Source organism: Crocodylus porosus, unplaced genomic scaffold, assembly GCF_001723895.1.
Source record: "Crocodylus porosus isolate Cpor-Errol unplaced genomic scaffold, CroPor_comp1, whole genome shotgun sequence".
In the NCBI taxonomy this organism is placed as follows: Eukaryota; Metazoa; Chordata; order Crocodylia; family Crocodylidae; genus Crocodylus; species Crocodylus porosus.
The window spans coordinates 9092044-9118435 of NW_017728912.1; the positions used below are offsets into that span (position 1 = coordinate 9092044).

General features: G+C 41.5%; 1 long non-coding RNA gene across 1 annotated transcript; it reads right to left on the bottom strand.

The window, feature by feature from the left end:
* Window positions 1-3269: 3269 nt before the first annotated feature.
* Window positions 3270-7128, bottom strand: LOC109309549. The gene is made up of 2 exons (XR_002100955.1): window positions 6969-7128; window positions 3270-3383 (listed from the first exon to the last, which is right to left on the bottom strand). It is a non-coding gene; the product is annotated as an uncharacterized LOC109309549 (long non-coding RNA).
* Between the last annotated feature and the right edge of the window lie 19264 nt (window positions 7129-26392).

Sequence of the window (26392 nt, forward strand, 5' to 3'; positions counted from 1 at the left end):
GATCAATGCCCCCTGTGGTGAGGGAGGAGGCAGGGGCAGGTGCTGCCCAGTTGGGGCATGGGAAGCACAGGACAAAGGTGCGGTTCATGGTGTGGGAGCAGCTCCCACCACTACTTGCAACCTGGGAAGGTAGGGGTGGGGGAGCGTGTGCTCCTGGATCTGCATGGCACAGGATGGGCAGGAGGTGCAGGCTGGAGCTGGAGCTGAACCTGGTGCTGCATGGGGCTTTTCTTGCAGGGGGCTGGGCTCAGAGTGGGCTCCAGCAGCACTGGGAGGAGGCTGCAGCCATCCCAAATTTGGCGACAGCTCTGCTATCAGCCCTGCGCTGCCACCCAGCACAGCCCTGGCTAAATGCCCTGCCTCCACCCAAGTGCCGGGAAAAGCCAGGGCTGTGGCAGCATGGGGCTGGGAACGGAGCTGTGGTGAAATTTTGGGTGGCTGCAGCCTCCTCCCAGCAGTGCCAGAGCCTGCTTCGAGCCAAGTCCCTGGCACGAAAAGCCCCATGCAGCCCCAGCTCTGGCCCCAGCTTTGGCCCTGGCTCCAGCTCCACCCTTGATATAGAACATTTTTTATATCAATACCGATCCAATATTGGACTGATATATCGGCATATCTCTGATATATGTATTAGAGTTTTTTACTCCATAGTAATGCATGTGTAGATGCTGCCCCATTTAGCTGGGGCATGAGGGTGCTTAAGTGCGGGAGCTGCCTGCCCCTCTGTAGGTCATCGAGCTGGGAGGCACAGGCCTGGGCTGGCAGGCTGACCCCTGGGGCCCTCTGCCAGCTGGGGCTGCTCTGACCTGGTTCAACATGCTGCAGTCCCTGGTGTACTTGAAAAGAATACAGCTGGAAGCAGTAAACTCTGGTGAGAGAAGTACTGGAATTTATTGCATCTTATTAATATGCAAATGTAGAATATAGAATTTTATAAAGAAAACTTTAAAAAGAAAGTCAATGCAGGGTGTGTGTGTGTATATATATATATATACTTATTACACGTGTGTGTGTGTGTGTGTGTGTGTGTGTACACACCCCCTGCATTGACTTTTTTTTTAAAGTTCAGATCCTTTCTGTAATGGGCAGCCCCAAACCAGATACAGTATTCCAGATATAGCCTCACCAGTGCAGAATAGAGTGAAATAATTACTTCCCTTGATCTATTGGCAAGACTCCTACTAAGGCAGCCCAATATGCCCTTCTTGGCTACAAGGGCACACTGCTGACAAATATCCATTGTATTGTCTGAGGAAACCCCATGTGTAGATGCCTGACATTTACTGCAGAGCTGGTCTACTCTGCAGTAAACATCTCTTGTAGACGTGGCCACTTATTGGTGAGAAGAGATGGCTTTGAACATTGTATGTGTGGAAATAGCATGGTCATTACAATTCTCCATATCTAACAACTAGTGGTGGACTCTGCACTGGCCTCACCATGAGTTCAGAGTAAAAGAGTATTGCTGGAATGTTCAAGGAGTGGAGTCATGATCCTCCTCCTACTCTGAAGAGGGAGTAAACTGTGCATCGGTGAGACAGTGCATGTTCCTTGGTAGGCTGGCCTGGCTATTTTTCTTGGTAGTTTGCTCAAAGGCGAGCTCCTTGTCTCTGTTCTACCTCCTGCCATCTGTGTTAGTAGGAATGTGAAAGCAGTACAGTTTGCTTCCCCTCCTGTTTTGCTACCTGTGATATGGGTGACCAATGCAAGGATGCACACATGACCTTTTAAACTTCTATGCTGCCAGGCTAGCTAAACCACTCTTAGACAAGGAAGGAGTTTATACGTTGAGGGTATAATTTATGTAATATGTTGTATTTGGATAACCACATTCACCGTAGGTCTCAGAATGCTGTATAAAGTGTACACTTATTACATGCAGCAACTGCCAGACCAAACAGAACAGTTAGCAGTTAATCTAAAATGAATTGTCAGGGCAAAAGTTCTACTGGCAAATTTTTCACTATTTCTAGAATCAGGTAATGAAGATTTATACTAGCTGCAAAATAAAAAGCAAGTCTAATCCCCTGGTAAATCAAATCCTTGATCTCACTTAAGGTTGTTTCAAATCTTCAGATGTTGACCTCTATTATCCTATTACTCTTGCTGGAGGAAATTCCACTTATATCACTGACTTCCTGCTGCTATGGAAAACAGCCATTGTAAATGGATGAAAGTTAGAATAAGCCCAGATCTGGCTTGCTCCTTTTCTTTCAGCTTACTTACCCTGAAATTATCGGTGCAATCTTTTTTTCCCTACCATTACATCTCTATTTACCAACTTAAGTTTTGAAAACGAAGTAATATTGGGGTTTAAAGCAGGTGATGCTACTCAGAGGCAAAATCTCCTCAAGTAGTAAAATCACTACAAGACGTAGGAAATCCTACAACTGTACAGAAAAGCATTGGGATTACAAGCTGTTAAGTAGGTCATTAATGTGTGCATTTCCAATGTGATGCCAGGGGCTGCCTGAGCAAAATGACAACTGTCTCTTCACATTTTAAACAATCAAGATGTGAGTTGACCTTCTTTTTGCTTGGTGTTAGACCATACATAGACATGCCATGGCCTTAAGTGGCAGATACACTGTTGGAAAATAAATGTTATTAAGATACAGGATAATAATCTTCATGCACTTTTAATAATTAAAAGTATGTGCTATTAAAGCTTTATTACATTTGTATCACAAGGCATTTGTGATCAGTACTTTTAGATACTATATTGCTTTCTTTCCTTCATACCCCTCATACAATACAAGATGATGTATTGTTACTCCAATCTAAGAAAGAAGGAAAAGAGACAATCCCTGGGGGCACTGGCAACAAGGCATTCTCTTTGACACATTTCACATATCGCTTTCATTAGGTCATCAAGAATATTATCTTAAAACAATACAGCAGCAAAACCAAGTCACCTTTTCCCCCTTTATCTGCCAAGAACAGACTTTGAGTCTAAAATAACAAATACAATAGGGAGCTTTCACTCTTCTTGGAAATAATTGTTTTATTTGTCCTCAATTAGTGCACATAGTGACACACTTAGGGAAGATAATTGCCCATATCAGCTTTAGGACATACCTTGTGTTCTTCTTAATGAGAATTGCACAGCCCCTGAAATAAAGTAACTTTAATATGGAGGAAAGAGGAATTAGGTCCTTTTATTTTCATTAACTTCTGTTTCAAAGTGCCTGATGAAGTAGACTGTAGGCTCATTCCTCTCTAAATTAGTCTGCAAGGTGCCACACTCAACCTTGTTTGTGTCTTTTTTTTTAATTGTTCATTTCCTGACTTGCCTGTGAGAGCTCTCCAAGGGAAAGTTTTGGGTGCTGTGCATATTCTCTTTATATTCCTTATGCTTACTGGATCTCACAGAGAGAAGTGCCCTGCTGTGATATCAAAAAAGACGAAAACGAAGTAGGAGATTTAACGAACAACCAAAATAGGTGATTTATTAAAACTACTCACTTTTGTGGGGTGAAGAAGCGTTAATGATGGGGGAAAAGAATGAAATGAAATATATAAGTGCTGTGAGTGCTTATTACAAAGTTATTTTTGTGGGGTTTGATTTAATTTTTTAGAATGGGGTTTTAATTCAGGCTTTCAGATGCAGCTCATTAATTGTGAAACTAGGAAACTGCCATTTGTCAGTTTACATGGTTAGTAATTAGCTATTTTAATGCATTCTTATTTTTGTAATTAACTTTATGTCAAAATTTTGCTTTTCATTATCTGTGAATAATGCACACAAAACAATTAGCATCTGTTTCACTAGACATACATACTAGCAAAGGTTCTTAGTTTTCTGCAAGTTCTGTTGCTTCACTCCTGACATTACTACAAATCACCCAACAACACATCACCTACCCTACCACAATGGTTTAAAATGGAGAGTGGCTGCACCTGGAAAAACAAACCTCAGTCATGAGGAAACAAAGCACAACTCTTACAGTTTATTATTTATAGTTATAGAAGTGTCAAGAGGTTCTTAGACTGGTACCTCATGGTGGTAGGCACTGTACTGTAAGGATGGAGTGAAAGACAGTCCTTGCCTCAATATACTTACAAATTGAAAAAAATAACAACAGGAGAGAGAAAATGGAGTACTGTTGTTGAGGTATAGAAAGACTGGCTTGTTCCTGGTAACGAAAAAGTAGTCAATCAAAGCAGCTTCTCTCATAATGCTCTAAAATAATAGGAATATAAAGTGTTCTAGATGTTGTTGATCACAACAAAACCAAATGTTCTTGAAACGTCTTCCTTTTGTTGAAAGAAAAAATTCTTATTCATGTCTTCAGGTACTGTGCAGGTCTCCAAAACACTTGATGCATGCTTATCAAATCAACATGACCACAAAAACATCTTCTATCCCATCTACTTTTCAATGCTATTTTCTCCTCCTCACCACTGGCCATAAATGAAGAGTGATGCAGACAGATACAGGATCAAGACTGTCGCAGGACCGAGCCTCAGAAGTGGTTGTGACATCCCCTGGTGGTCACATGGCTCCTGCCATGCTCTGGCTCCTCAGGTACACTCTCCTTCCACTCTCCTGCCATGCCTTGATGGAATTATGTGATTGTAAATAGGGAGACTGCCCCAAGGTCGCAGAGTGAGCCCTTATCTTTTCTTTGACCAGTGGGCACTTTCCCGACCCAGCTGACCCCAGTCCTTCCCCAGAAGCACTAAGTGAGGCAGTCCTAGCACCATCTTTACCCCTGGGCACCAGTTAACTTGAGGACTATTTGTGGCCTCCTTTCCTCACTCCAGTCATGGCCATGACTTACAGATATCACTCAGTTGCTAGTTACTCCTTTCTATAGGTTTCAGCTTTCTTAACCTTACCCTACAGGTTACTCTGGCTGTAGACTGGTAGCCTAGACTCATTGGCTCTGGTCTGGCCTTTTCAGTTTCAGCCTCTTGATGGTCTCAGGTCACTTCCGTATCCCGCTCTGGTCTCAAGTTCTGGCCCTCTCAGCTTCCGGCCACCTCCGTTGCCCACTCAGGGCTCAGGCCCTAGCCCTCTTGGACACAGCTTGCTTATGCCTTGTGCCCCTGCCCCTGGCAGGGTTCAAAACCTAACATGTCCCTCAAGCACTCCTGTGGCTCCTTCTCTCCCCTATCAACCACATCCAGTCCTCCAGTACTTAATCAGAACAAAAATGCAAGTCTTTAAGCTGTATACCTAAAAGCTCTCCCCAAACTGAGCCAGTAACTTCCCCTACAGGCTATAAGTCCCACTTAGCCCTAAGTGTACTTTTAGCTCTTTTTATACAGTAACTTGTTGATAAATGTTGATAGGAGGGAACAGAATTGAGGAATTTTACTTTTTAACAGGCACAGCAATTTTTTAGAAAGCAAAACCAATATTTTCCACAAATGTAATCACCATGTCATTTCCCACAGGACAGTGTGCAGCTGTCAGGTGCTACTCAAGCTACTTTTACTCAGTTGAAAGCTTATGTAGCTCATTGCCAATCCAGCCAAAAGCCACAGGGACAAAGGCATTTCCTAAATGGATCATGAGAGACATTCATTTAGTCGAGACTTCTGTCTCAGAGTTGCTTTAGAGAAAAGATACAAGAAATTCTGAATTAGACAAGTAGTTGGGGAACAACTTAACCCCAAGAACATCTCCTTCTTACTTAAGTAGCTGGAAGTTAGATTATGACCTGAGCCATGATGGTTTCTTTCCAAAACGCTTGATTTTTGACAGTTTTTTAATTATAATTTGGACTTGTTTCTGCCATGCATATAGATAGGCATCCTTTTGTAATCTTGCTAAATTGGTGGCTGTCAGAGAAATTTGCTCTGAGTATGCTGCCAAGACAGAAGCTGCCAGGCATGCGCCATGGTGACGGGCCTTGCAGGTGTCCTTTGTGTGACCTCTTGGCCTGTCAATCAGGGCTGACCTAGTTTTTCTCTGGTGCAGACTCAGTTGCCTCAGACAGCTGGCAGCTGGGCATGCTCAGAGAACAACTGAAGTGAGGTCACCCTTCTAGAAAATTCATTCAGTCAAGCAGCCTGATTGGCCACAGGACTCCTTTAAAAAGTTAGTCAGCCCCTCCCTCGGGGGAGACCCAGGAGCTCTGTGGCAGAGACTGGCTTGCCAGATACTGTACCAGAGATGACTCGCGTAGCTAGAGTCAGTGACTGCTTGTCACAGCACTGTCTTTTAGCTAGACCCTTAGGTCTTTTGGTCTCCTCCTTGATTGCCTCTCGGTTCGTTTCGACTTTGCTTTTCGGTTCTGATCTACTGGCATTCGACTTTCGGCTCATTCAACTCGACTACGATTTCGGACCACCCTTTGAATTCTCGTTATACCTCGACTGGCTCTTCGACCTCGGCATCCATTCATCGATCATCCGATTGTCCATCCTGGACTGGCGTCACGACCGTGTCTTACAGTTTACGTCCTGTTCGTTTTATCCCAGTTTATGAGCTGTTGACCAGCCCTGGGAGTAGGTCTTTGGACTGGGCCAACAGACCCCCTCTGTTGTATTCGTGTTGTACAACTGTAACTGAAGACATCAATACCTACGCCTTCAAAGCGTAAGTCAATAAATCTACTTTATTTGCAACCGTTACGCCTTCGTGCCTCAGACTCCATCGCACCAAACTCCCACCTGTCCGTGCCAATAGCCACCACCTGGCCGTACCACTGTGACCGCGACCCCGAGCTTGGCTTGCCAGCTCTGCCGGGTTATTCGCGACAGTGGCCAGCAATGATATCTTCAGGCAATGTGTTCCACAGGCCTCCATGTGAATGAATATCTCTTTTGATTGAAATATGGCAACACAAAATCTTATGTCCAACCAGTTTAAGAGACATTTCTTGATTTCTACTCTCCATACCATTCAGTATCCTGTATAATTTTATATTTTATGTTTCGTGGTCATCTTCTAAATTAATCAGAACAGTCTTTTTAAGCCCCTGAAGCATGGGAGCAGAGACACTCTCACTAAGACTGACCACACAAGAAGGGTGGATCCTGGCATACTCCATCACTTTCTTCTGTGCAGGGACCACTCAGAATCTGGCCTCAAATCTGCTTTCTTACTGTGAAGTATGCTTCATTCCTTTCTGACCTGGAACACATAGCAATAATTTTTAAGAAAGAAAAATTTTGGCATCGAAGGAACAATCTCCTTTCAATTTTTTCCTACCCCATTCTCCCAGCCAATATGACAATTTTAAATAAAAAAAATCACTTCACTTTTACTGAATAACCTCCAGGGTTATTTTGCGGAATCATGTGAAGGACAATAAACCTTTACAAAAAAAGTTCTGCAGTTTATTACAGAACACCTTATTTTCCTGTTACTGAAACGACGGCAAGAAAACAAAGCGACTGTTACTCTATAATCATGTTACAGCATCACAATATGGCTCTCTTTACAAGGGTCATTAGACCTTTTATTTGGTGAAGACAGCTTTTTCCCTTAGCTTTGGAGAATGAGCTCTTTTATCTGAAACAGAAGGGTGCTTCCCTCAAGCAAACTTTTTTAGGTTGTATAGAGCAAACTAAGCTGTGTCTACCTTATGTGTTTATTCTACTTCTTTTGCCATATAAGTACTACTTCTTCCTGAAAAAGAAAGTAAACAAGTATTACACAAAGTAGGTGTAACCTAAAGAGCCCCCCTTTAGATAGGGTCAATATAATTCATTAGACTTTAAAGAACTGGAACAATATTCAGACCAGTATAAACCTTTGCACAACCCTGCAAATTGGTGTGTGTAACCCTAAATCTGTAGAAGATCATGAGAAAAAGGAATTAATGTATGCATTTGTATCAGTTCATGCACCAAAATAATAAATGTGATGAATGGTTCATTTATTGCCCAAAACAGTGCAATACTGATTCTGTTTAAAACATGCAGCTGCTTCTGGGTGCATTAGAAACTTTAGGTCTAAATCTAGTAAAATACAAGAAATTTTCTATCCCACGTGTTTCCATGTTGTGCAGTTTTCTTTTCATACCAGGCTATTTTCTGCAACTCTATTTCCCTCTGAGGATGTTTTCTTTTGGTACTAGCCAGGCAAAAAGAACGCAAGGAATTGTTGTTTTTCCAGGCATATGTTTTTAGCTTTCCTTTACTGTTGAAGACCTCCTCCACACAAAGCAACACTGAATTAAAAGAAATGTTAAAGCTTCTACTGAATTGAGAGAGATCTGTATATCATATGCATTTATTAATACAGAAATGTGATCTCTGTTTTTTTTTTTTCATTGCTAACAAAAGGGTGATATTTTTCCAAGGAACAAAACACAACAATGAAGCAGTACCTTTTCTAAAAAAAGGTTCAATATGATGATCAAGTCACAAAGTAATTGTTTTAAAAAAGATGCACTGACCTTGTAAGATCCATAATACTGAAACAAGTGAATCAAGATTAACACAAGACAACATAACAGAATTAACACATTTTACTGTAACCCCAGATGTTGTGTACAATGGAAATAATGTCTCATTATTTAGCCACCCAATGTATATAAAATTAACTTGTGTCATCATCAACATATATTCACTGTAACAAACAGCAAGAATTACAAGCTGCTGAAATAACCTATAATTTTGTCTCAACATATCGTTAGCAGAGCATTTAGGACCCTGAGAACAAAACTATGATGAGACCAAACCTGTTGGCTGCTGAGACATCAGAAGGTCAGCTGCATAATTATTTTATGTTCCAGGAAGAAACTTTCCAGCAGAGTTCCACACGCTCTAAGCATTTGAAGGAGAAAGAGGTTAATTAAGAACAGTCAGCATGGATTCACCAAGGAAAGCCATGCCTGGCCAACCTGATTGCCTTCTATGATAAGATGACTGGGTCTGTGGATGCAGGGAAAACAGTGGACATGTTATATCTTGACTTTACCAAAGCTTTTGACAGGGTCTCCCACAATATTCTTGCAAGCAAGCTAAGGAAGTACAGGATGGATGAATGGACGGTAAGGTGGTTAGAAAATTGGCTGGATCATCAGGCTCAGAGGGTAGTAATCAATGGCTTGGTGTCTAGTTGGCAGCTGTTATCAAGTGGAGTGCCCCAGGAGTTGATCCTAGGACTGGTTTTGTTCAATATCTCCAACAACCTGGGAGATGGGAGGGAGTGCACCCTCAGATAACATGAAGCTGTGTGGAGTAGTAGATAGGCTGGAAGGTAGGACTAGGATTCAAACAAACCTTGACAAATTGGAGGATTGGACGAAAAGAAATGTTATGAAGTCCTGCACTTAAGATAGAGTAATCCCATGAAATAGTACAAGCTGGAGACTAACTGGCTAAGCAGCAACTTTGCAGAAAATGACCTGGGGGTTACAGTGGACAATAAGCTACATATATGCCAACACTGTGCCCTTGTTGCCAAGAAAGATAACAATATAGTGTACTGAATTAATAGGAGTATTGCCAGCAGATGGAGGGAAGTGATTATTTCCTTATATGGCTGAGGCACATGACTGCTGAGTAGAGGCTGAAGGAACTGAACTTATTCAATCTGGGAAAGAGAAGACTGAGGGGGGATTTAATGGCAGCCTGCAACTACGTGAAGGGTGGTTCCAAAGAGGATGGAGTTAGACTGTTCTCTGTGGTGGTAGATGACACAGCAAGGAGCAGCTGTCTCAAGTTCCATCAAGGGAAGTTAAGTTAGATATTAGGAAAAACTCTCACAAGGAGGGTGGTAAAACACTGGAACAGAAAGGTGGTGGAAGTTCCATCCTTGCAGGTTTTTAAGACCTGGGTAGACAAAGCCTTGGCTGGGATGATCTAGTTGGGGCTGGTCCTGCTTTGAGCAGGGGGTTGGACTAGATGCCCTCCTGAGGTCCCCTCCAACCCTAATTTTCTATGATTCTGTGATTGGCTTCTGGTGACATTCTGGAGACCAGAGGAATCAAGCAGGATTTATATTGCCTATGGCAGGGAGTGCAAATGTACATCTCCCAGTGTGTCCTGGAATTGCAGGTGTATTGGTCAAAATGCATGCCTATTTCCTTAGGCATCTGTGTATTGGGTGGAAAGGCCAATGTTTTCCCCACTGCCTGTACAACAATAGGTCCATCTATACAGTTGGAATCATCTCCAGGGAATTCCCTCCTTCTTCCCTTTCCTTTCCATGTCAAAGAATACTTTCTTGTGTTTGCTTTTCCTGAGACATTTTAGGCCCTCAGTCATTATGGACTCCCAAATGGATTTCCACTATTCCCAGATCCCACATTTTTTGGACTACAGACATCATGACTGCTTACTTTGTTCACTCCCCATGAACAACACTGCCTGACGGACTGATGAAGAGGCTTCACTCCCCTTGTGTTAGGGACATAATGGAAAAAGCCTCCATCCCAAAGACCTTGCAAATTAAATGTAAGGCAAGAAACAACAGCTTCATAGCACCTGGGTGGACACAGTAATGATCTGTTTATATATGGATTAATACACTGAGGACCATTAAATACAATAAAATAAATCACAATCATAAATACAATTATTATTACATCTTTCTCACTAGTACAATAAATAGCTTAATAGTGTCCAAAAACTAAGATAGGAAAGAACATGATAAAGATGTTAAAGACATTTTAAAACAGCTGCACTGACCTTGTGAGGTCCATAGTAGTAGTTATTCAAGCCATTAAGCCACTGGCAAGCTATTTATGACAGAATCCATCATACATATTGGAACGTACAATGACTACAGAGGGTGTTCTGAGCTTGGCCTCCTTGACAGAACAGACCATCAGACAAGCTGTGCAAAACAAGGTTTTGCAAACCTCACTTCTTTTTCAAGTCATGTTGTCGGCTTGTCTAGTTCTACCATATTATTTTGATTGGACTTGCTATAAAATTTTAGGTCATAAGGCGCTATTCCAGATGCACATCAAAGCAACTATAGGAACTCAAAGAAAAAAGGAAAAAAAATCAAAACACTCATCACAACACGCACAACCTTTTATAAAAAAAAGTTTTTACTGGCTACATTTTTAACATAAACATACATTGTGTATGTCAGTCTCACATCTATCTATCTATATATCTATAGATATATCCACACAGAGAATTAAATAGACACTAACTGGTAACATAGACCAAATTGTAGATGTTGTGCAAAACAAAGGGGAAAAGGATATTTTAATTATTTGAATGTATTGAAGAGTTTTCTGTTTGCATTTAAACTGTCCTCTGAACTATTTGCAACACATTTTTCATTTATAATCAATGGATAATAATAAGTAGACAGCAATGAGGTAGGTTTTCCCTCATAGGGGTCAGATGCAGGGATCAGAACCCAGCATCCCCAAGACTCCATTCCTCAGCAGTAGCTATCATACTGAGCCACACTCCCTCTATCTTGTTCTCTTTCTTGTCCCACACACCTTTCCCTGTTGGCTACCCAGTAGATCTGCTTCACCTAGGTGACTGAAGGGTACTCTTGCCAGAGACTTCCTTTCCACTTTGCTGAAATGTTCGATATCATTTCAAGTCCTCCTGGACATGGGAAATGGGGGCTAGAAACTGGGGGTGGTATTCTGTAGATAAGTGCCCCAATTAGTAAGCTATTCAGCTATAAGGTAGGAGGTCTTTTTGTTTCCCCTTCCCATCTTGAGCTGGGTTTTTTTCTGTGGCTAGCATTCTAGGGACTTACAAGTTTACATGCTTGCCTAGGACCACTACAGAGCACAAGGGGCTGGAACAGATCCCTTCTACACACATGCAGAAGGGCAAGGTGAGTTGTACAGGGGGAGTAGGATCTAAAAGTGGTGCACTAAGTGGAGCCTAAGTACAGATGTTCAAAAAGCCCAAGGCGGAATCGATCAAACTTATGTAGGTTTCTGTAAGAAGCATTGGCCCAGGAGAGAACAGAGCACACAATCACCTTTTGGTGGAGTACAGTGCGGGGGTGGGCATACAAGCTGCCAGCACGAGCCACAGCAGGTTGGGGACGCTTTTGTATGTCTTCCAGGAGCTCCCTGGACAATGAGCACAGCTGAGTGGAGCTGAGCACACCTGAGCAGCCAGACCACACTGATTGTCTGCTGGGCACAGGGAAACATACCCAACTCCACTGTAATTGTCAGCCACAGGCATCTGTTAGTTGCAGTCAGGCATTGGAGGTACCCAAGCTTGTCCATTCCCTGTGTCCATTCATATTCCCTGGGGCTGCACCTGCTCATAGCTGCAGGGGGAATGGGAGTCTGATTTAAGTTAGATTGATTAATCAAACTTCTTTTGCACACCCACTCGGGATCAATCCCCGTGCTCCCCACAAATGGGCACAACCCCAGGGATCCTGACTGGGCTGCAGGGCACTGCTAAGCACCTCCTCCTCCTCCCCACCATCATTGTCAGCAACAGGCATGTCAGCTGCAGTCAGGCAATGTACGCATCAAAGCTCAGTCATCCCCTGAAGCACAGGTGTGCTTCCTGGGGCTGTACCCGCTTGGGGGAGGCAGAGGCCTGGGGTACCTGGGTACCCTCGAACACACCCATCCAGGGACTCCTATCTCCCTCATAAGTGGGCACAGTCCCAGGGAGCCTTACCAGCTGCAAGGCATGACTGAGCACCCCTTCCCCTTCACTCCCCATCATCATAAGCTATTGTGCTGACTTGGCTCTGTGACAGCCTGAGAGCAGGGGTGGCTGAGCACTCGGTCAAAGCAGCTGAGCATGGAAGTATCGTGTCTCCCTGTGAGGGGGACACTAGTAGGGGGCTGCAAAGGTACCTGGGATGCCAGCAGACACTGACCTAATGTGAATCAATAGGGGATCTGGTACAGAAGTTTTATTCTCTGATCTAATCTAAATCAATTAAGTTTGAGTGCACATTGATCCAGGTCTATCTTAGATGAGGTTCTACCATTTTGAAACCAGTCTATATGCACTGAACTTCTGTCATCTTATGGGTTTAGACCAGTTTCCAACCACATACATAGGTAAAAGTGTAAGGTCTATACCTGGCCAAAATGTTCAAAAGAATTGGATTTAGGCCTTAATCTAATACCTTATCCATGAAGTTATGCTTTCTACCATTCTACCATTTCTAGCTTTTGTTAACACCTATTACAAATGGTGTCAGAAACTAATCAATCCTGTTCAGACATGTCAAATCCAGTCTGGTAACATTAAATAAAAAGCCATGCCATGTTCTAACAACCTTATAAAAAAGGTGGGGGGAAGGCCTGTTCTTCAAAAGTATTTAAAGTCATCTTTACTATAGTGTATTTATATGATATATATTTGACTATATATTTGATAGTCATTTAAAGAATAACCCTTTTCTGCAAATACTATGTTGGTAGGCAAATGTGGGAATAAGTTAATAAAGATCACGATATCCTTTAAAAACCTTTAGAAAAATACTTGTTTCTCTTCACATGCCTGCTTTTGCATATCCCAGGACTCTCAAAATATAGTTCTGGATTTTATTTAAGTTGCATTACAAATAAGGTCAATTGATATTATTTTATTAGTCAAAATTTGTTCCAACTTTGGGCTTATTTGAGATGCTCATTCAAGTGTCTGCAGGATGGAGAATGACCTGCTTGATTTTTTTTTTGGAAGTCCATCAAAAATCTGTGCACATGTGTTGTTTCTTTTGTGGCCTGTGTGTTGTGGTTTATGGAAGATTCTGTAACACAGTCTGGGATGAGGGAAAACCAGTGTATATTACACAAATTTTGAAAAGAATATAAAAAATACTCCCTCTTGTTTCACGTGATTTCAGCTGTAATATTTTACATCTGTCATGTAAGTATCATTTATATGTTACATATCAGATCTACCAAAGGTCTGGGGCTGCTGAGCCTCTATATATTTGGAACCAACAGAGAGGCTGAAGCCACATAAAAATATAGTACCTCATCCAAGATTTACAATGGAAAACTGCACATTTACCCAGTTAGAAGAATCAAGTTGTAAAGTTGAGAAAAAATAACACTACAAGCTATTTAAATTATAGACAAATAACGTTAGAGTGGTTACATGTACTGTTAGAAACAGAAATACATAATCCTAATATATGCGAAGAACCCATTCGTCAGGACTAGTTCCTTTAAAGACACTGTTTCCCTCAGGTTATTGGCATAAAACTGAATAAACTCAGGCATAGAATCCTCTCAGTTTTAGAATACCATGCCTAAGAAAATGTTTCTTCTACACAGAATAACTTTAGCAAAACTGCCAACAATATAATCTATAAAACTACAATTTGAAAGCATTACTAATTTAAGAATATTTGGTTTACAATCAATGTTTACTGAAGTCAGTAGACTTGCTACTGCTGTTGTTGGATATTAGATTGGAGTCATTTTGTGTTACATATTCTAATCAAAAATAATAATCATTCCTGTTTTCAAGACAAAGACTGTCTTTTGGTTAATGGACCTAACATTTTTTATGCTGGATTTTTATTTTTTCTTAAATATAGATTAAGAAAATGCAAGCAGAAAACACACTCTGCTTTCTACCATAGGAAAAAATCAGTTCCAAACAAAAAGGGAATGACCAATTTTTCCTCAAAGCTTTCATTTTCTTCCTTAATGAGACAGTCATGCTGTTCTGATCTAATGGCTGTGGTTTATTATAGTGAATAATTTCCCTAAAATAATTCATTATCACAGTTAACCTCAGATTTACTCTATGGTGTTAACAAAGAAAGCAGTCAAAATGCCTGTTAACAATGACTTCCCTGAAATTATTGCTTAGGTATTTCTTATGGAATTTTCTTTCCACAGAGCCTCATCTTCTTCATGGAGGAATATGAAAATGTATACTTGATAATGCAATATGGCCTCAATGCCTACAAATATGAATGTAAACAATTTAAATAAAATGTCAGGCCAGTTTTTCAGCTGGTCTGAATAGTCATAGATCCCCTGACTATGTAGTTTCTTCATTAATACATAAGCTAAGAATCAGACCTAATATGCATATTACCTTATGATCCAACAACAATACTGAGACGATCAATGTTATTTTTACTTTTTGTTTTAAATCAATTGCAAATTTTTCTTTCCAAGGAAAGTATGACTGAAGATACCTTACTCCATTAAATTAAGCAGTCAAGTTTCCTTCATTTTGGAAATCACAGAGATCAATAAATCGAAACCATGACAGATGAGCTACACCTGGGATAAGCACAGCTTCTGATAATGATAACTCCTCTACCAAATGACTACTGGTTTCTCAGTTTTAATTGAAAGGAAGGAATGTGTGCTGATCTGGAAATAAAAATAATAGCCTTGTTCTGGAAAAAATCCAAATTTCTGGGTATTCTACAAAATGTATGAGCTACAGATGGGTAATAAGCCTTGAGTTAGTCATAGAATTATAGAAAATTAAGGTTGGAAGAGACCTCAAAAGGTAATGTAGTCCAACTCCCTGCTCAAAGCAGGACCATCCCCAACTAGATCATCCCAGCCAAGGCTTTGTCTAGATGGGTCTTAAAACTTCCAAGGATGGAGATTCCAACCTCTCTGGGCAACCTGTTTCAGTGTTTTACTACCCTCCCTCTGAGAGAGTTTTTCCTAATATCTAACCTGAACATTCCTTGCTGCATGTTGAGACCATGGCTCCTTCTCCTGTCATCTGCCATGACTGAAAACAGTCTAGTTCCATCCTCCATGCACTTTAGGTAGTTGAAGGCTGCTGCTAAATCCCCACCTAATCTTGTCTTCTGCAGACTAAATAAACCCAGTTCCCTCAGCCTCCTCATAAATTATCTTCCCCAGACTATATCAAAAGTCTTGCTAAAGTCAAAGTATATCACATCCATTGTTCTCCCTGTATCCACAGAGCCAGTCATCTCATTGTAGAAGGCAACCAGGTTGATCAGGCATGACTTCCCCTTGGAGAATCCATGCCGACTTCCTAATCACCTTCTTCTCCAAGTGCTTAGAAATGGATTCCTTGACTGCTCCATGATCTTTTCAGGGACTGAGGTAAAACTGAGCAGTCTGTAGTTCCCCAGATCCTCCTTCTTATCATTCTTAAAGATGGACAACATATGCTGTTTTCCAATCCTCCAGGACCTTTCCCAATCTTCATGAGTTTTCAAAGATAATGGCCAGCAGCTCTGCAATCACACTGGCCAGCTCCCTCAACATCCTTGGGTGCATTGCATCCAGCCCCATGGATAGTATATGTCCAGCTTTTCTAAATAGTCCCCAACTTATTATTTTGCCATTGTCAACTGCTCACCTTCTCCCCAAACTGTGCTGCCAGGTGCAGTAGTCTAGGAACTGACCTTGGCTTTGAAAACTGAGGTAAGTGTATGCACACTGAGGTGCACTGGGGTGTGCATACACACACCCACACACACATACTTCTTATATATAGTGTGTGTGCGTGTTAATATATACATATATTAATAAAAGAATTGTGTGCATTTAGAAACTTCTGTTTCTCAAATGTTTTTCTCCCTACCCATTAAATATGTCAGATTTCAATATTTCATAGAGCCATATGCCTCCTGGGCCTCCACCAGGGTGTGTGGAGTGGCAAGAGCCCCCCAACACTCCTGGATGAGCTGCCCAGGCTCCAAGCCTCCCAAAACTGCACCAGCCTCGGCTCCAGGACCCCATTCCCCCCACTCCCTGCCCCTGCCCCATTCCCTCCTTCACTGTGGGGGCATCGATCTGCACCCCCATGCCCTTTCTCTATGATAGACTTACCTGCTTGGGGGGGGGGTACACCCAACACAAGCACGCACATGCCCGGCCTCCCTAAATACTATTTTCTCCCTCTGGCTATGCTCCCAAGAGGAGATCTACCAATGGAGTAGATACTGCTTTGATTATTCTTCCTCTTTCTTCCTGGCTTTGAAAAGCAGCAAAACAACTGACATCTGAAGTGTTTGCACTGCAAACATTGTCAGTGCTGAAACTTAGGCTTCTCTTCTTCATATGCCCAGAACAGCCCCAGTCAGAGCAACTAGGCATCACTGGAACACAGTGATGAGGGTATTCTTTGAAAAGAGGCAGTCCTCAGTTCTAGTGCTTCATGCCAGGGTTATTTTTGTTTGTGTCCAAAGATTATCTAATGTAAAATGGATAAACATTACTGTAAACCAGCTATAAGTACTTTCTTGCTCAGTACCTAGTCATTCTGTATCACCCTACCAAAGTCTCCCTCTCCTTCTAGATCATCCTCCAGTGTCAGAGTATAACCAGAATGTGAACAGTCATGAGGCAGGAAATCAGGAGCTGGACATTCAGAAGACAAAGTCTGTAATGGGCCTAGATATGGACAGCCACCATGACAGAACCATGATCCAGGAGGTCAGGAACAATAAACAGGGACTCAGACCTGAGTATCTAAGTAGTCCCTGAAACAGAAAACAGAACCCATACCGAGAGTCTAGTCTGGCTCCCTCTTGTGTAAGAAAGATCATACAGGAAGATTTTTAAACAATTTTACCTAGACCTCAAAATACTGTTTTCAAAGACAGAACCCAAACACGGACAATCATTGTGTCACCGAGAGTGTAAAAACACAAAAGGAATGTAATCTATACATTTTTTGAAAAGTTCAGATTGGAATAATGTTGCTGGAAGGCAAATAGCAATGTTAAGGATGTGATTAGAGCTTATGAGCCTATAAGTTACATTATTCTTTTAAAAGGGCTGGTTTGAGTGTAAGACCATGATGTCTCACCAGACTGCATTGTTACAGTTAGTGACACAAGTTCATTTTCTCAGATTATATAGAGAAGAAATACGTGCCAGCTGTGACGATCATCAGCAAGATCTTGCTCTGCTTGATTTACTTTTTAGACACAGCTGTTGCTCATTGCAGTAAAGAAACAAAATATGTAGCAAAGAAACAATTTCAGCAAAGAAACAAAATACGACATGGTGCTAAAATATTGCAAGGACCCTTTTTATGCTTGGGTAAAACACCTTACTCTACTGAGAATTTCAATAAATAGTAACCAGCCACAGAAAGAAAGGCAATGATAATGAATATTAATGAAGAGAACAGCATTCTTCTTTTAAGTTTTAACATTTTTTGAAGTGTACAAGGAAACCCTACACAACAGTACTTCAGCCCTCTTGCTTTCTGAGTGCTGAAAAGCTGTTTTTTGTTCTGGCATCGGTCGTTCACACAACCATGTGGCCTGCTTCCTCTCCAGCCATGTTTACAGCAGGCTCATGGGATGTGTTTGCTTTCACTAAATGGAATCACTTGGCTCTCTACTGAGGTGGAGAGCAGTGGGAATTCAGATGCATGGCCTGAACAGCAGCTGCTCTCCTTTGCTGGCTCGATCTCACAGTGTCATATGTCAGGTCCTGAACATAGAATGTATTATTGTTTGCAGCTGAAAAATTGGGACTGGAGTATTGTAAAATACCAGAACATTAGAAGTAAAAAAAATTACATGCATGCTTGCTCTCTCTTTCACACATACACGTGCTAATGTTCATGTGAAATGTCTAAGTAACATGGTAGGTATAAACAATCAGCTTTTTCAAGATGTAGCAATTTTGTACACCGAAATTCACCTTTTTGTGTGAACTACATCCTATAGGTCACACATCAAATTCTGGTCCTGATTATAAAGAAAACCACTTTAATGAAACTAGTGTCTGGTATTAAGCCATTCCACTGTAGTATTAATTCACTGAGTCTGGGGGTTCATAAACACTCCCAAACTATTTTTGAGTTCAGAGCTTGAGCTTATTTTCCTGTAAGTTATAGTAATTTTCCTGCAAAAAAGTGATTCTGTTACAAATACGTGTTTCTAGTAAGAGAGAAGTAACATTTGTGATTAATAGAATACCTCACAGACCTGGGCATGCATGTGAACACCCATGCTTTTCTATAAGTTTTCTCTCCTTATACTTCTTTCTTTTCAGTTCTTGTTTTACATTTCTGCTGCAAATCCTTCAAATGTGTTCTGTGCACATAGAGATTTATTCCTGTATAACACTTGAATGTTATTCTTAAAAGCCCATGGTATTTTAGAGGTATCAAAATTAGCCCAACTGAGTTAATTATCAACAGGCTTTTGCCATGTTCACCATTGAAAAACATAGATTTTCTCTTTTAAAGACACAGGAAACTGTGGGTTTCCCCTTGTAGGCTGGCAGAGTTCCAGTCTGCAAGGGGCTGCTGGGGGCTGGGAGAACGGGACACAGGGGGCTCCAAGTGCATGTGTGTGCACACACACATGCACACTGCCAGAAATACAGCCAGGCAGTGGAGAGCTGCTTCTCCAGCTGCCTGCAGGTAAGTCTATGGGAGGGTGCTTAGGGGATATGGGGAGAACAGCGGGGTGGGGGACAGATTAAGATGCTGGGACAGTGCATGAGACCTGGGGCCCATATGGGAATGCGAGGCCATGGGGCCAACCAGGGAGCAGGAGGGGGCCACAGGTGACTCTTCCAGGGCACGGCGGGGGGGTGGCTGACTCCCCACTGTTGCATGTACTCCTGGGAAGGGGGATATGGGGAAGATGTGCCCCACCAGATTTGTGTGCAGGGCAGGGGCAGATGTGGACTTCTTGCTGTCAGTTTGGGACTCCCCTCCTGCTGCCCTCTGCCTGGGGGCCTCTGCAGCCCAGCTGGTGGGACTGGGCATGGAAGAAGGGGGAGGCTTGGTGCTGCCACCACTGCTCTTACTGCCAGACTCCCTGCACCTGCCACACTGCCTGCCCAGCAGCAGTGGGGTAGCTGTGTAGAATGTTTTCCCCCACTGCTGCTGGGAGAGCAGGGGCTACCTCACCATGGCAGCATGGCTGGCATGGGGCTCCCGGTGGCATCAGCAGCAGCACAAAGCCTCCCCACCCTCTTGTGCCCAGTCCCACCTGCTGGGCTGTGGAGGTACCCACAGGGAGGGCAGCGGGGCAGGGAGCCCTGAGCCTGAAGTGGGCAGCCTGCATCCTCTCCTGCCCACCATGGGCTCTGCTTAGTTCTGCTCCAGCTGTGTTGCCCACGGGCCAGCTGAAGCTCCTCACTCCACTCTAGCCATAGCAGCTGCTGCCTCCTGCACATATCACCTGGAGCTTGGGTGCTGCTGGAGGGGGTACCAGGGGCTGCCGGCCATGGCTTTGGTACCATAGTGGCTGGGGGTCCCCTTCAGCAGGGCTGGGGAGGCAGAGATCTGTGGGTCAGGAGTGAGGGGCACCAGCAGGGCTGAGGGGTGGAAGTGAGGGGCACTTACAGGGATGGGGGACCATGGGTTGGGAGTGAGGAGCACCAGCAAGGGTGTGGAAGTGGGGGCCTGTGGATTAGGAGTAAGGGGCACCTGGAGGGGTAGGGAGATGTGGGTTGGGAGTGAGGGGCACTGGAAGGACTAGGGGGCTTTGGATTGGAAGTGAGGGGCACCAACCTGGGCAGGGGCAGCACCACAAAGCAGCGAGGATGACAGACGCAGCTGGACCCACATCATGGTAGCAAAGCAGGCAGGGGCATTCTGATATTCTATAATACAAAAACCAAAATCAAACACCAAAATACGTATTTTGAATGTTTGTTGTTACAGTGTTTGAGACACTGGTAGGCTTCCAAATTGCTTTAAAATTGTAAATACATCAATAAAACTGTGCGTTCAACTGATTACATATATAGTTGCATTTCATTTTAATCATGGGGAAACGTGGGTTTTGGGTTTTTTAAATCAGAGAATTTGTGGGTTTATCAGAGATTTTGCTATTTTTCAGCAGAGAAAACCAAGATCCCTGACCAACAACAACAGAGATAATTATGCTTACTATTCAGCCAGACCAAGACAATTGCAAAATATCATTATCATTATTGTTGTGTTCATTGTTGTTATTATTATAGTAAGTTTTCTGTCAGGAAATGTCATTATTTGACCTTTCCACTCAGATGACATAATTTTCAAAACAATTTGGTTTTGGAATTTTTTTTATGAATGTTATTAAATAATTTCAGCAATTTAGGACTCACACTCGATTTCCTACTTTGAAACAAATTTTCAGTTTGAAATGCAGTTTATTTTACATTGAAATGTTTTAAGTGACCCAAAGTATTTTTTCAGAATTTAATTTTACTAAATATTTAGAATTTTTACTTTGGATTTGAGATTTTAAGAGGTCAAACTTTAGTATGGACAGAAAATACATTTTTTAACTAGGCCTACATTTTTCTTTTTATGTTCATATTCAGTCTTGCCTCCGAGTGACAGAATTGTTCCAGACAAATTATGGAGCTCTCACAGCTCTTGTTTCAGTAAACTCTGCACCAGTAGCCACTGTTAGATTTGGTAATGAATTATGTAAGATAGAGGCTGCCATTAATGACAACTTAGGAGCCTCCTTCTAAAAACTGAAAAGCATTCCTAAATAGACATTGTTTTTTCTCATTATGCTATGAAAAACCTGACACTACTTATAGTATTGTTGGAGAGACAGCTATAGCAAATTATACAAAAGTGAATGATCCCATATTTCTGCCAGGTCATATACTGCAGCACTGAAGAGAATTGAAGTGTAAGTGCTACACAAATACCTATAGTCCAGATAGAGGTATAAGTTTTCAATTAGTTATGTTATACTCTTGTCTATTGATACTGCCTGATAGTATCTAGGAACTCTAAGCTCCACAGGGAGTTTTGTAAGTGAAGTAGCCTTCAAGATGTTTGTTCTAGACTGAATATGCTGAAGCAGACAACTGATAAAGAACCTACAAGCTTGACATCAATACACAGTTACGCTGACATAACAATACAGCTGTTAACCCAACCTCTAGATTACAACTCCTCTGAAATAAAGCATTCCCACTAATGTGAATGATATTTGGAAGCAGTTTCCTATAAAGTAACTTCACCTCAAAAAGCTAGCATCTATAGAGTGCACACACACAACAGTGACATTCTTCGGAATCCATTTGCATTTCAATTTTATTAAATGTTGTTATTTTGGACATTATTCTTGTTAGTCTGATAAATGGAGGAAAACAAAAACCCAAATAAAATTCATTTTAGTTGAACAAAAATTCCATGGGAATCTGCTGTATTTCCTTTCTAAATACAGTTAACAATTAATTTGGTGAAGGCTCACTCTTTCACAGATGAAACAGAGCTACTTTTCTAAATGACATGTAACATTAATGCCACAGTTCTTGATATATCATCTCCTCTGCTGGGTTTGTAAGAAGAGAATATTTGCAAACAACAAAAGTCATATGGATTTAAAGTACTAGAAATATTTTAAAACAATAAGTATAACTTGAAATACTATGATTTGTTTTCACTTTAAAATATTTAGAGACAGATTTAAATGAAAACATTTGTTTCAAATGTTCCTTCTCATCATATGCCTCTTGCCTTTTCAATATTTAGAGGTTTAAAATAAAATTACTTGTTTTAAGAAGAACACCTACATATGTCTGAATAGAAATGTTTTATTTAGGAATTGATCTCATTACAAATTCTTGACTACCTATCTATATAGCTAAAAAAAGAAAAAGAAATAAATATTACTGGTGTCTATGTTTAGTAAATAATTAAACGTTCCAGACAAGCAATGGTGGAGTTCTCAGCCATAATCTGCGCGCCATATCCTGCAAACATGTATATATTCCACTTACTGATTACAATGCAACACTTTCTGCTTGCTGAGTGAGACTACTTATAATGTTGAAAAAATGTAAATGTTATTGGAAACTTTATTGCCAGGAAATTATGATGGATCATTGATCTAATCTGTAATGGCACCATTTCTATTGTCTAATCCTCAGTATGGATTGCATGGATCAGGGGATTTGTGATGGGATATGGAGTCTTTGGCCTCAAGGTCATTGTGTAAAAATCAGTCCAAGTCAATATTGACCACTAATTAGCACCTTTACAGGCAGTCTCAACCAAGAGAGCAAACAGCTGTGGATGCTCCTCGCTTTTTTGTAAAGGTGGCCCCTCCAGAGTCAGGTAAGAACACATTGGTGGGACATCTGGTGGAAATCTGTACTGACACTATTCACCATGCTGTAAATTTTCTATGAATAAACAGAGAAATTAGGTCTCCAGAGATGACAAGTTGGACCCTTTAAGAACTATAAAATTCATATAAACAATACTGTTCAGTAGGTGATACCTCTTTTCTCCTGGGCTAGATTCTAATACCACAATTTATGTAAAATCATTTAAAATCATGATGGCTTTACATGTTTTGTATGTATTTGTAACTTTAACAAATCCTTTACTTGCTAACATACACCTTCACATTTACATTATTACATGTATTTACATTATATTTACATTATTAAATTCCTGCCCCACCCCCTTTACTTGCTAACATACACCTAGCAAAACAAATGCTCCTCACATGGACCTAACTTTTAATTGAATACCTATCACAGAAAGTTAGGGTTAGAAGGGAACTCAGGAAGTCATCTAGTTCAACCCCCCTCTTAAAGCAGGACTATCCCTAACAAGTTCATTCCAGCTAGGGCTTTGTCTAGCCAGGTCTTTAAAAGCCCTAAGGACGGAGATTCCACAACCTCTCTAGGTAACCTGTTCCAGTGCTTTACACCCTCCTTGTGAAACAGTTTTTCCAACTTAAACCTCCCTTGCTGCAGCTTGAGACTATTGTTCTGTCATGGGTCTTGTTCTGTCATCTGCCACCCCTGAGAACAGTCCAGCTCCATCCTCTTTGGAGTCTCACCCTTCAGATATTTAGAGGCTGCTATGAAATCCCCTCTCAGTCTTCTCTTCTGCAGACTAAATGAACCCAGTTCCCTCAGCCTCTCCTCATAAATCACGTTCCTTAGCTCCCAAACCATTTTTGTTGCTCTCCGCTGGACTTTCTCCAACTTATCCACATCCACTCCCTTTTGCAGACAGATCCAGTGCATGGTGCCAGGCCAGTGTGCAGGGGCCATATCTTGGCCATATTCTGATGTGCAGGACAGGGCTAGTATGCCAGATCACACATACAGATTGACCTTGAATGCTCACCCCATCCTAGATTTGGCCTGCAGACCACTCTGCACCACTCAGCCAGCCTGGGAGTTAGAGTTGGGGCTGGAAGTTAAAGTTACTGATTCAGAAGGATGTTTGCAAATGTACAAATAGCTAGGCATGTAAAAGAGACATTTGTGTGTTTTTCATCTTCATTTTTAAGGCAGAAAACCCTTTAAAAATTAGGGGGAAAGTTGGTCAAAAATATTCCCTATTATATTCACATTCAGATGAACGTAGGTAAATGTAATGAGGTGCACACGTGGACACACACACACACCAATTTTCTTTTAGCCAAAATGAGAGGAATAGAAATAAAGTATACCAAAGAGTACTGTTGAATATTTAAAATTCAAAAGCAAAGGTATTTTTTGCGCTTTGTTGCCTATTTTTCCTGAAAAAATATAAAACTAGGAATTTGTGTGTTTCCTTGTCAACTGAGGTCATAGAGCTTGAATAAATCACTATTTGAGAGATAATTGTTTCTATATGATTAAATATTTCATAAACAGAGAAATACAAGTGAATTGAAACTTGTTCCATATTTGTGACAGAGCCGTAGAAGTAAAAGGAAAAGCTATTACAGTATTTAAGCCGTTCTCCTCTTTTCTGTCCCGGGATTGTTTCAATAGACATAACAATGAAATAATCAAAAACAGCATGTATAAATTAAAGATGGTTACCATAAGTCTATTTTTGAAATATAGAAATTAATTATTTAGAGCAGTATGGTGGTTTATATTTGACAATGCCATCAAATATAACTAGGAGTGACTAAATACTGGTACTGGTCAGGTGAGCTTTTGTGCATATGTTGGTTGAAAGCACTATTCTTTTCAGTTATTTGAGCATGTGCTGGCTTTGTCTTTCAGAGGCTAGCAAGGCATAAACAGATTACATCCCAGGATTACTGACTACTACAATCAAAGAAAAACATAATACTCTGCCCCTTCAAACTTTCTTTTCTTTTCTGAGATTTATGAAAGGGATGATTTATTGCTCAACTCATACATTTAAGCATAGAACATTAAGGTTGGAGGTCATTGATTCCAACTCCATGCTCATGGCAGGAACAGCCCCAGTTATATCATCCCAGCCAAGCATTAGTCTACCCAGGTCTTAAAGACCTCTAAGGATAGAGATTCCACAACCACTGTTTTACTACCAGTCTGGTGAGAATTTTTTCCCTAATATTTAACCTAAAGTTCACTTGATGCAGCTTAGGACCATGGCTCCTTGTTCTGTCATCTGTCACCACTGAGAACAGTCTAGCTCCATCCTCTTGGAAACCCTCCTTCAGGTAGTTGAAGGCCATTATTACATCCCCACCATAAATCTTCTCTTTTTTAAACTAAGTAAGTCCAGTTCCCACAGCTTCTCCTCATAAGTCATGTTCCTCAGCCCCCGAACCATTTTCACTGGAATCCACTGGATTCTCTCCAATTTGTCCACATCCTTTCTATACTGGGGAGCCTAAAACTGGGCATAGTACTTTAGATGTGGCCCCCACCAGTGCTGAATAATCACTTCCCTTGATCTGTTGGCAGCACTCCTACCAGTGCAGCTCAATATGCTGTTAGCCTTCTTGGCAACAAGGGCATACTGTTAGCTCATGTTCAGCTTATTGTCCACTGTAATCCCCTGAGTCTTTTTTGCAGAGCTGCTGCTTAGCCATTTATGAACCATTCCTTTATTTAACATTAGAAAAGGAGGCTCCTGGAGGGAAAAAAAATCTCTTTAGGGATTCCCTTCTAAGCATTTCTGAAATTAAGTCAGTTCAGGGAGTAGCATCATCACTAGGACCTGTACACAAACATGAAGATCTAAGGCAGTGGCTCTCAAACACAGTACTGCTGCCCCCTGGGTTGTCAGAAAAACCATTTCAAGAGTGTTAAAGTAGCCAGGTAAAACTGTCCCTACATGCCTGTTTCAAAGAGGCACATGTAGAACCAGACTAGGAAGCAGCTGCAGCAAGAGCAAGCATTCCTGCCTGCAATATGTTTGTCTGATTAAAGTAGGTAACCTGGCACAGCACAACAGTAGTTCTCAACCAGGGTGCCAATATATTCACCAGAGTTATGGTGGAGTGCTTTAAGTCTAAACAGGTTGTGAACCACTCCTTTAAAAGAGCAGTAAAAAGCCAAAAACATTTATTTGGATGCCTTGCATCTCTACAGGGGTGTCTCTTTCACCTGACAGCACAACTCCTTTGGATAAGACCATCCTTTTAAAACCAGGATGAGAACAGAAGATTTTGTTGAAACTAAAATGAATCAAGGTCTTGTGACACCCATTTAACTTACTTTTGGTTTCTGAAGCAAGCCATGTAGTAGCCATGGGGCCTAGGAGCCCAAGGAGTCCTGCAGTTGCCAGCAGATGGTGCTGAAACTCAGATAAAAATGCTAGTGCTTGTGTCTTGATTCTTTCAGATTACAAAAGAAAAATCTAGGTTGTCTCATGCCTCCTTTCCCTTTCCAAG